The sequence below is a fragment of the Solanum tuberosum genome, unplaced genomic scaffold, assembly GCF_000226075.1.
Source record: "Solanum tuberosum cultivar DM 1-3 516 R44 unplaced genomic scaffold, SolTub_3.0 scf00059, whole genome shotgun sequence".
Classification (NCBI taxonomy): domain Eukaryota; kingdom Viridiplantae; phylum Streptophyta; class Magnoliopsida; order Solanales; family Solanaceae; genus Solanum; species Solanum tuberosum.
In genome coordinates this window covers 102,033-114,258 of record NW_006238983.1, presented here as the reverse complement: position 1 = coordinate 114,258, position 12,226 = coordinate 102,033, and the positions used below count along the sequence as shown (strand labels likewise).

The following is a 12,226-nucleotide window of genomic DNA, read 5'->3' as shown; positions in this document are numbered from 1 at the left end:
AATCCATCAAGTTTTAGTCTAGAAAATTTATGCAATATAATAGAGTTGATTGCCAATTGTTTTGTTCCAACACTTCACCAAAAGGAAAGGTTCTCGTGTATGCAAAGTGACGAAATCAATAGATCTGGTAGAATCTGGTAATTTCTTACCTGATGCAAGATCCTCTATACCGTATGCTCCAACTAACACACATCGATCTTGAAGCTCTGAGGTTCCTAAATCCTGTTGTGAGATATAGAAGATTTATTTTCCTTTTCACTTTAGCTAGAAGTGAAGATGGAGATTACCTTCCAAGTCGCTATTGGTGCTTCTCCGGGGGTGGATGATGAAAAGTATTGGTGTGATTTCTCTGGGACTCTGGAAAATGATGGCAATCTTTTTTCCATGGTCAGCTTCTTCCAACATAATCATTCCAGATAATTTTCAATGTGACCTTTCCACTTCTTTGTCAACTTCGTCTTTTTACTTATTTCCATTTTTGTATTCCTGGGCTAGGTCCCTTTTGGGCCTAGTCTTGTACAAATCTTTGTTATTTTGAAATAAAAAGGGTCTATAACCTGACTTTAAATTTTAAAAAAAAAAACTCCTCTAGTCTCATACATCTGAAGGAGATATCTTTATTTCATCAGAGTTCATGTCAATAAATTTTCTACACATATTAAACTTGTCTTTTGATGTTGTCTTGATCAGCATATTCGCAGGATATTCATTTGGGTAAATTATTTTTGACGTGAAAATAATTTGTTGTTCACTTACTCATGAATTTAATGATATCTCACATTGATGTATTTTTTTTCTTGCATGGTACATGAAATTCTTGTCCAAGCTTATTGCATTCTTACTATCACAATAGACAACATACTCCATATGTTGTAATTAAAGTTTTTGAATAAACTGTTTAAGTCATATAATCTCTTTGCCGACTTCAATAGCCACAATATACGTTGCTTCAGTTGTAGACAGTGCAACACATTTATGCAACTTCAATTGCCATAATATATCTCCCTCTGAATAAGTAAACAAATATCTAGTAGTGGATTTCTATTATCAAGATCACATGTAATATTAACATTTTTATTTCTCTTCGAGATTGGATTATTTGGTCCTCCAAAATACAAGTATTCATGATCTGAGCTTCCTCTCAGATACCTGAATATCCACTTCACAACTTTCCAATGCTATTTTTCAAAATTGTCAAAAAACCTACTGACAACACTATGTGAACAATATCAAATCTAGTGCATACCATTACATGCATTAAAGTTTGGATAATACATTTTCTTGTTCAACTTCATATAACCGGCAAAAGGAGTGCTAACAGACTTAACATTCTTCGTATTGAATTGTTCTAGTGTCACGATCCGAGCCTACACCCTGAATGTGGCTGGCATTCGAGAACCATTACTGGTCCCCAAGCAAACCCTCATCCTGACTACAAGCGGAAGACTAACCCGAGCATACATAGGTATCAAATTGAAAGAAACGTTTAATACTGAATCTCAAAATTGAACTGAATATACTGAGTATGAAACATAAGTTTTAAATAAAACATCTGAAACTGAAAGACTCTCCAAAATTGTCTATCTATGAAGCCTCTATTGTATATAAGGATGAGTGTCGGGACAAGACCCACGACTCCTCAATAGAACTACTAGTAACAACTCATAAAAACTAGAGTCCTCTAGTGTCACGACCCAAGGCTACGCCCTATATGTGACACGGCGTACAAGACTCCGAAGAGCCTCATACAAGCCTCATAGCATAGCATAACATAAGAGCATAGGGAAAAATGCGAAGAATTAAAACTTTTCTTTACAATCGAAGTCTTTTATAAAAACAAGAGAGAGTCTATAACACTATGTCTGAAACATCTATAACACTTGAATACAATCTTAGGGACACGACCCTTACAAAAGTCTAAAACATAAAAGAAAGACTTAAAAGACATAATGGTCAAGCCCTCGAATACTATGAGGACACACCAACCTTCTTTTTCTTGATCTACTATGGTCCTAGCCACGAGGGTAGAAGCCGATATCACCAAACTCTACACTTATAGAAAATATAGAAATATGGGTTAGCACAAAAATGTACCAAGTATGGAAACCATGTATAAGAATCCTTAAAACATGTTAAAAGGGACATTTTAGTTGAAACCATGCTATATGCCAATTTTGAACATCTTCTTGAAATAGTTGAGGAATGTAGCTCATAAAACAACTCATGTACAATTCATCATAGCATAAAGGATATCATCATAATCAAAAAGCATAGTCACCAACATGTACATAATGCATACCCCAATCATCACAAGACATAGTTCACACACATAGTTAAATACCAAGATCATCTCATCATAATAGAACCATCACATATGTAACCCTAGGTTATACTTGTGCAATGCATAGATAGGATCCCATAATTCCATTTACACTAAGTATTACTTTTAGGCCACCATGCTCAAACTTATCATGCTTTGATCTCATCCATAGTCAATAATCATAGACAAAGAAGCATTCATGTCCATAGCTTATAACAAGGAAAGTCACTATTAGCAACACTTCATATCATACGTGCATAAATTCATATCTCTTCATAGCATAAGGAAACCACACCATAACCCCTTTCATGGTATACTTGTGCAATGCATGAGTGGAGTCGCATACCCCCACTCACACTAAGTAGAGCTCATTAAGAAGTCATAAGTATAGTTCATGTTCATGTTCATAATTCATATAAAACATGCATTAACTCATAAATCATCATATCATAGGAGAAACATACCATGACCACTCTCAAAGCCTACTTGTGAAATGCATGAATGAAGTCTCATACCCCCACTCATACTAAGTAGACCTCTTGAGGAACCATAGTACATAACTCATGTTCTTGTCATAATTCATATTCTTAGCATATAGGGAAATAGCCTTAACCGACATAGACCATGTGAGCTACATGGAATTCGATGTCTTACCCCCACACCGAAAAGAGGTGTCCTACTTGCCTAAGGTAGAACTAACATATTAGCTTTTAGGTGGATCCACTAGCTAAAAACCTATGTGGGCACATAGTTATGGGATAAGGAGATTGCTAATAGAAACCCAGACTTTCAAAAGTAAAAGGCTTCTATTTCATGAGATAACTTACTTTGGGAAGCCGGACTTTCTAACGTAAAAGCTTCTATCTCATTTTCATATTCACTCGGTGCTAAGCATAATTTCCTTAAAAATTCATATTAAGTCTTCACTTAAGTTCATGTTCATTAAAGAATGCACTAGGCACTCAAACCAACATAGTTTCATAATAGCTAATAGATCCATTAGATGAGAATGTCATTTCAACCTTAAAATCATCAATATGTGAGTAAACCTTTCACATCATATTCATAGTGTGTTCATGAGAATAGCCTTTCAATCAACACAACAAGCTTATCATAAACATACATACTTCATGCATAGTCATGTGTAAGGGTGCATATGAGAATTAGCCTTTTCAACAACACCTTAGTCACATCATAGTCATGTTCATGCATGGGGGGTGCGTGATTGTCCTTTCAATGACACAACAACAACATTATCATCATAGACACTTCACTCTCTAAGTGTTCATAAAACATGCACATAACATCATAATCATGCATACCCCTCATATCTTGCATTTAAGGATCATGTTAAGTCAACACATCTAGCATTCACCACATGAGACATAGATATAGTCATAACTCAATTACAACATTCATTCCATGTATACACTCATATACTCATATTATAGGTCATGTGGATGAAGTCCTTTCACAATAATGCCATATATAATTCAACATACATAATAGCTTCCTTCTTAAAGCCTTAACACCCATAGCTTATTCATATTATCTTTTACCCTTAAAGCCTTAGGAGTCATCTTCATATTATGAGCATTACTCTCAAGCAACACCTCACATGGTTATCATGTAAACCTAACTCTCAAGGTAAACAAACCACATGATTCATTCTTACTCAATTATGGACATATAGCATCAAGTAAACTAAATCTCAATACTACTTCAACCATGATTCATCATGTAAGGCCTAATCAAGTTAGTTCATCTCTAGGTGATCTAATCTAAGGCAATTCATCAAGACGTTCATCAATCTTAGAAGGTCACATCTAAATCCTCAATTTGTCTCTTTCATGACCTAGCCCTAGGCCACATCAATTTCACCCTAGGTTCTTAGGTTAATCAAGTATACATATAGAATCATACTAAAATCATGCAATCACATCATAATCTACTCACATCCAATCAATTGGACCAACTTACAACAACATTCTTAATGTAAAGAAGGACCATAGCTAGGATTGGGGAACTCATGGATTCTTGAGAAATTCAAGTTAAAATCATATAAAATCAGTAATACATCCATAAACAAACATAATTCAACCTTTAAAATCCACTTTGAAAGAAATCCATGGAGTTGAGTTGAAACCCTAGCTTTTGGGGATTTCTAGATTTGAGATAAAAGCTTTTGAAGGCACTCCTTGGGTGATAGCTACCGAAGGATGAAAATTACCATACCTTATGAAGATTTCCACACAAAATTGAAGAAGAAAGGCTGCTCCTTTAACCCTAAACTTGACCTTGTTCTTGCTCTTCAATAGAGTTTCTAGAGAGAATATTTTGGGAAGGAGATGGTTATTATTTGGGGTCTTGAGATATAATGAGTTAGTAGGGTGTTTAATGACTTAAAATAGTTCATATATATGTATAAAGACTATACTAAATGACCCCTACTTAAAACAATTGAAAAGGAATTACCTAAAATGTTTAAGCCTTGGCCGAACCTAGACAACTTTTGCAGGTGAGACCTACCCCCCTAGACCTACGGACCGTGGGTGCATTGACGCCCTATCTTACAGGTCCGTAGTTGGGTTCAGAGACTTGTCAACTAGGGGTCTTGACCTACGGAGCCTCCCCACGAGGCGTGGTGGGACCTACGCCCCGTAGGTCCCATCCGTGGGTCACCAAAATTTGGCAGATTTTGGACTTTTGGGCAGCATTGGGGGTTAGACTTTAGGGTCCTCCTCAAGGAACCTTAGTTGGTCCTTGGGAAGTCATACCTTGATGTTTAACCCCTAAACCCCTCAACCTAAGCTCGGGAACTCATTCTACAACATAAAACCCCATAACAACTCAATAACACATTTGTAAGGCTCTAGTTCCACCTACTAGTTTTCCGGGTTGTCACATCCAGAAGAAAGGAGGTCTTACTCAAAAGCTGATGAAATGATCTCAATGGAATCTTGCTGAGGACCCTATGAACATGTATCTGCATCATTAAAAGATGCAAGTCGAATGACATCAGTACATTGAATGTACGAGTATGTAATATAGTTGAATAACAAATAACTGAATAAAAGGACTGCAATATATATATATATTGAATGTAAAGAAATAACAAAGTGAAATCATTAAAACTTTACAAAACTACTCACTCATCTCTGAACTCTACATGTTAAGTGATATAATAAAAATACATTTTTAACTCTATTTGGGAGATTCTCTAACCGACAACCATCACTATGAGCTACGTGATGATACAACGTCTCACCCACGCTGTCAGAATTGTCCTATACCTTGTCGGGGTATAGAACACCTCAACTATATGGATCTACTAAGCTTTGCCCAAAGGCAGTAAGGATTCATCTAAAAAGTATGATCTTTTACCCATGTTGGCATACATGGTTTATGAGGATTTTGAGTTATCTGAACTCATCCCCATATCGGTGCTCAATACTACTCCCAATAATATATAGCGTGCTCAAATTTATAAAACATACTCTTTCTCTAGTTTGAGATAATTGCTCAAACTATCCTCTTAAAAGAGGTAACTGCTCTGTAATATCTCTGAACTCATAAACTCGTTTAGAAAGCAAAGTTTCTCTTTTCTCAAAATAACACTCTCTTTCTTCATGTAGAAAAATGAAACATTTGGGAAATACTTAGTTCCCTTATACTCTTTGTCCAACTCCTCTTTACTTTCTCAAAACTCCATTTAAACACAAATGTTGACTTTAAAAGATTCTCAAAAGTCAAAACTAGAATAGGGTTCATGCTGAAACATAGACATGAACAAATCAACTCAAGGATCTCAATAACAATATAGAAAACTCAATAATCAGAACTCAAGGACTTAAGAACTCGGAACTCAAAAATACTACTCATCTCAAGAATACTCAATTCATAGGGTTCATGCGGAAATATGGACATGAACGAATCAACTCAAGGACCTCGATAACAATATAGAAACTCAGCACTCAAAACTCAATAAAAGCTCTTAAACTCACTTAATTTTTGAATGAAAATTAAAACATGTGATTAGAACAAGTAGGAACTCTCAAGGGGGAATGAAGCCTTTAGGAGCTAATGCAAAGAAGGGAACATAACCACAACCTAAAGGAATATGAGCCGGATGAAACAAGGAAAAATTGGGTAAGCAACTCCTGGCGTGTTTCCCCAGCACTCATGGCGTATTGGTGGCATGCCGCGCCAGGCCCCAAAGTACTAGGCAAGATTTGGGCGTACTACTAGCGCATCACCCTAGCACTCTTGGCGTACTGCGGCGCACCGCCCTTGTCCTTTCCAGTGACTTCGACAAATATTTTTGGTAAAATTGAAGCTTCAAACTATGTTAGAATTGGGGTATTTCTCTTAAACTCTTCTTGTTTATCAAACCCAACACGATTACATGAGAATTTCATACAATCCTTTTAAGAAACACAACTCATACTAAAGATCCTCAATCCAAGAAACTCATAACCTCCATTGTTAAAGAATGAAACTAAAATCAAGAACTACTCAAGAATCTTTTACATACAACGATTTCATGGACGATTTCATGGTTGAATTAGATGTATGGCATGAGGACGAACAAGTCCAACATTGTGAGAAACCTTACATACCTGAAAAGAACAATGTTCGTGGCAAAAATTAACAATTCTTGAAGGACGCTTGAAAACATAACTTTTCTCTTCTTGAAGCCTTACTAATGGATCTCTAGATATTAGTAATGCATAGGAATTTAATACACGCATTAGCATGGTTAAGACCTAATTACCCCTCATAATTCCTGTTACATTTTTTCCACCATAATTGTGAAGGAAAGTTTTGTAAATAAATATTTTTATACAAATGCATATTTTTAATACACTAAACCTAACAATGCATAAAAAATAAACTATGTATAATTGATGCAAGCATAACTAATATAAACATTACTAATGCAAGCATTACTGATACACTCTATTTAGCATTATTTCTATACACTCTATCAAGACTCATTTGATAGAGTGTATAAAAACAATAGTAATTAAATAGAGTGTATTAATAATGTTTGCATCAATTATACATAGTTTATTTTTTATGCATGTGTTTGGTGTATTAAAAATAACATGCATTACATAAAAATATTTATATACAAAAATATTCTCCACAATTATAGAGGAAAAGATGTAAAAAAAAAAAGAATTGAGATGTAATTGAGTGTTTAACCATGTTAATACATGCATTAAATCCTCTTGCATTACTAATACCTAAAAATTCATGGTATTAATTATATATTTCTATTAAGAGATAAGGGTCAAAAACACACTTAACACTACAAGAAAAAGCCTTATTTAAGACCAACATTTAGTAACGGATAAAAAATCTAGTCCCTAAATGTATATCTATAAGGACGAGATTTGTTTTAGGTCCCTAATTCCTGATTTTATAGCAAAGGGACTAAATATGGTCCCTAAAATGTGAGAAACTGGTCCCTATACTCCAAACTAAACAGGACAGAGCATCACTTCATAAATTTGACTCTTAAAAAGAGTGAGATAAAGAAAGAAAAAACTATAGGTAAACTTGAAGGGTAGAAACGTACTTGATGTCTCAAAACCCTAATAAACACCATCTCTGAGATGAGCGATTTCAACAACGCTCTTCTGAGATTTTCCACAAACCTTAGTTCCTCATGCCGCCATCGTCCCTTCTACTTTTGATCTCTTTCATAGCAATTTCACAGTCGAGTTTGGAGCTATGTACAGACACCATTGATATCTTCGAATCTCTCTGTTTGGTTAGATGTTTTGTTTATATCTAGCTCATTGTTTTATCCAACTCGAATTTTCCTTTCCATTTTGTATTTTGCCTCATAGTTTTTTTACATGTTGATCTTTCAATAGGAGTAAAATGATTTTCCATATTAAAATTATTTTAGATGAAGTTATCTCTTTTCAAATGGTATTGATTCCTAAATTAGGATTATCTTTGCTATTAAGATCTTGATTCTTCAAGTAAGAATTATTTTATGAGTTAGGGTTATCTTTGAGATTATGATATTGATATTGAAGTGGGTATACATGTTTAGTGTTTCAGAGAGATTAACCATTTGCAATTTACTCTATTCTTTTTTTAAAATTATGTTGTTATTGAAAGTTTGGTGCTCTGGCACTTAGTGTGATTATATGTTCTCCACATATTATAGCATTGTTATTTATAAAAATTGATAAGTGATTTATTTGAGCTCTAAGAATTTTGTAAGGTAGAGTTCAACATTATCAAGGACATAGTGTGGGAGCTTGCACAAAAAAAGTTGCAGTTTTCCAAACAAAAATTGTTGAATGGGAAAAACAACAAAAATTAGAAGAGGTAATCAGGATTGTTTATTGAATTCAGATTGTGTTTTAACTACAACAGGACATTATTTAAGAAATAAAATTAGTCCACAAACAGACATTTAATCACTAGAAGTTAAAGCAAAGATATATACGAGATTATCTATGCTAAAAGATTCGAAATACATAATATGAGGTCAAAGAATTATTTAGAAATTTAAGAGTATAACCTAGTGTTTTAACTATAGTAGTGCACTCTTTTTTTCTAGCCTTTCTTATTACTATTTACTTTTTCTTGTGGTTGTGTATCTCTTTATTGCTTAAAAGCTTATGAACACTTGCATTATAGCAGTAACTTTGTCAAATTGTCTTCCATTATTATGTATGGTGATAATTAAGATTCCTTGTTGAAGAATCTCATGGTTCTTCCGTTCCAATATAATTATGCTCTTTTGTTTTTGTTATATATATTAAAAGAAGTTCATGTGTGCTATCAAAGAGTTTGAAATTACATGTTCCTTTCAGGTTAAAAATATATACATTTGTAGGGAAAAATAACAAGTTTCATAGTTGTTTTATTGATTGTGTATGCATATATAATTGAAATCTAAATGTTACTAGTTTATATTTGCAAAATTTTTAGAGTAGAGATCACATCTTATTTTATAAATTTTAACCAAATAAAATGACCTATAAGAAGAAACATTTTTTTGGTTTTTTGGTAGTCTTGTGAGCTTTGGTCTACTTCATTTCTTTGGTTTTAATTTGTTAAAGTGAAGATACTTACCTAGCGTCCATTTATAGAGTGGCATGATAATCTTGTCATGTATAAAAAAAAAATCACAGGGACAAAGCTTACTAGTTCTCTGCACCACTTTAGCAATTGGAGACTATAATGAGAATTTAGTTGGCTGCTCCTGAACAACTATGTGCGAATATGAAAGAGATGTAATTTAAGATCTCTATGATGTTTTTGAATTTTTCATCTTATATTTGATTTGACAATTTTGTTATGTTCATTCAGGAGTATAAATATTTGGATGAATATGAGGAGGAAGGTGAAGAGCAATAAGAGGATGAATGTGGTAAAAAGAAACATGAAGAGGAAAAAACCAAAAAACTTTCAAACAACTAGAGCAAGAATGTGTAAGGATTATGTCTCTTTGAGAAGATAGCCCAGAAGGATATCCAGCAATGCAATAATGAGAACATATATAGATAGGATACCACCACGACTTCTGTTATGTTCCCGTCTAAAGAGACTGAAGCTTGGTTTTTTTGCTGCATATATAATAGAAATATTCCCCTCTGTCAGATTTCAAATTAGTGCCTTTGTCTCAAACGAGCTGTCTTGTTGTGCATTATATCACCTTGAAATATTACGTACTAAGTTTGGATATATTTACAGTGCTATATTCGGATACTATAGCCCGAACCTTCCTCAGACCCCTCCCTTACATGCAGTGGCACTTGAGGTGGAACATATATATGTAAATCAATTTCAGCTTGCAGTCCTCTATGTAGTTCTCCGACTTCTTATTGAATATCTCGAGATTAATGTCCTTTGCAGTAGTTCTAGGGCTGCCAGCAAAACTTTGAAGCAGGAATTTATCCTTGCATTGCATCACTGGTGGTTCCTCTTTCTGCGGTTGCATTGTAACTATGATATCGTTGGAAGAGTGAGGCATGACAATTCAAGTGTTGGGCTTACACTATTTCATTGGATTTGTTGTCTTCACCTTGAAAGCAATATAATCATTGGAATTGTTATTCCTGATATCATTGTTGCACTTTAACAACACCACACTCTCTAGACTCTACTTGTGTGATTACACTAGGTTTGTTGTTGTTGTATGATTGCTACAGTTTTAGCAGTAAATTTTCAAATGATTGATTTCCAGGTGCTCACTTGAATTTGGGGCAGCTATTATGCAGGATAAGAATCTATATCCCAGCACAATCAATCATTAACAAGCATCTATCTTGCAGCTATCAATTATGTGAATTGGGTCCAAACTGTAAGAATCCAAAGAAAGTATGTATTATTAATTACTATTATGACAATACATCAAGTTCGGAAAATTTTTTCAGGATCAACATCATTTGACTTTATTTATTGGACTTGAACATCAAGGTTCTGCGTGCACTCATGTTGTTATATAAGGTATCCTTATTTTATTTTTTTATGTTCCTAGTTCTGAATTCTCGTGAGTAGGACCAGCTTAATGGATTTGGGAGAGAAGAAGACTTAACAGACATACTTATGAGTTCTCTTGTGAGTTGTGAGTAAGTTCTTAGGTTCCTTAGCCAAGCATAGCAAGGGATTCTCCAAAGAAAAGATAGCCTTCTAACAATATTTTGAATGACTTTGAAGTGTTTCGTTGTGCACATAATTTCTTATTTCTATCAACAATAAAATATAGTCTGATTTGGTTGTGCACATAATTTCTTTTTTTTTTCTAAACAAATTTATTTTGTACGTTTTACAGGATTTGGAGACATCCGTTTATTGGTCAAGATGCAAGTTGGAATACTTTGAAGAAAATGACAAATTGATTATCTTGTTTTTAGGATTGTATGGCAACACATTAATATATTATTTACTTAGAAATGTTAGTTTTTTTTGTGAAAGAGTTGTGTAATATTCTTGCGACTATATTTCTTAAAATAGTATTGTTTGTGGTATGTTAATCAATACTGTCACGCCCCGAACCTACACCCTGGACATGACCGGCACTCGAAGACCATTGCTGGCCTCAAGTGAACCCTTGGACTGGCTTACTAACTCAGCGGAAGACTTAACTCATCACATACACATTTATGAAGTAACTAGAATGTTATAAAGGAACATTAAACTGGCCATTAAGGCAAACTCAAGTCTTTAACATATGAAATGAAAAGTAAAGACAACTGAATTAACTAACTGACTGTCTAACTATCTATGAAGCCTCTAAACAACTGAGATGGATGTCGGAACAGGCCCATGACATCCTAATGAACTAATACTAAAACTGAAAGCAATGTAAAGGAGTCCTCTGGAATGCAAAGAGGCTCACCAACAGACTCTGAACTGCTCATTGGATCAACGAATGTGCCGGATGCTGATCCCAGTTACCTGTGTTTGCATCATAATACGATGCAGGCCAACTGGCATCAGTACATTGAATGTATGAGTATGCGAGTTGGAATGCTAAAACAACATAGACTTGAAAGAGATTATGAAAGAAACACTTACCTTGGCTCTTCTGAACTAAACTCATTTCATTATAAAGCAGTTTAAAACAAGTACAATATAAAGAAAAACTGTTGAAAAAATGATGTCAATTGATAATCATAATATCATAAAAAAAAAAAAAAGACAAACCATGCTCCCTCTCAAAGTCTACTTGTGCAATGCATGAATGAAGTCTCATACCCCCATTCACACTAAGCAGAACCCCTTGAGGAACCATGCTACTACTGTTGTGGGAGTTTCTCTAACCGACAACCATCACTTAAGAACTATAGTGATGATACAGCGCTTTACCTCACGCTGCCAGGCACATCCTATACCTTACCGTGATATAGGACGTTAACTCACTAAGTGGAT

At 34.5% G+C, this 12,226-nt stretch overlaps 1 pseudogene; it reads right to left on the bottom strand.

The window, feature by feature from the left end:
• Positions 1-9,662: 9,662 nt before the first annotated feature.
• On the bottom strand, positions 9,663-11,767 carry LOC102603361 (vesicle-associated protein 1-2-like; annotated as a pseudogene).
• Between the last annotated feature and the right edge of the window lie 459 nt (positions 11,768-12,226).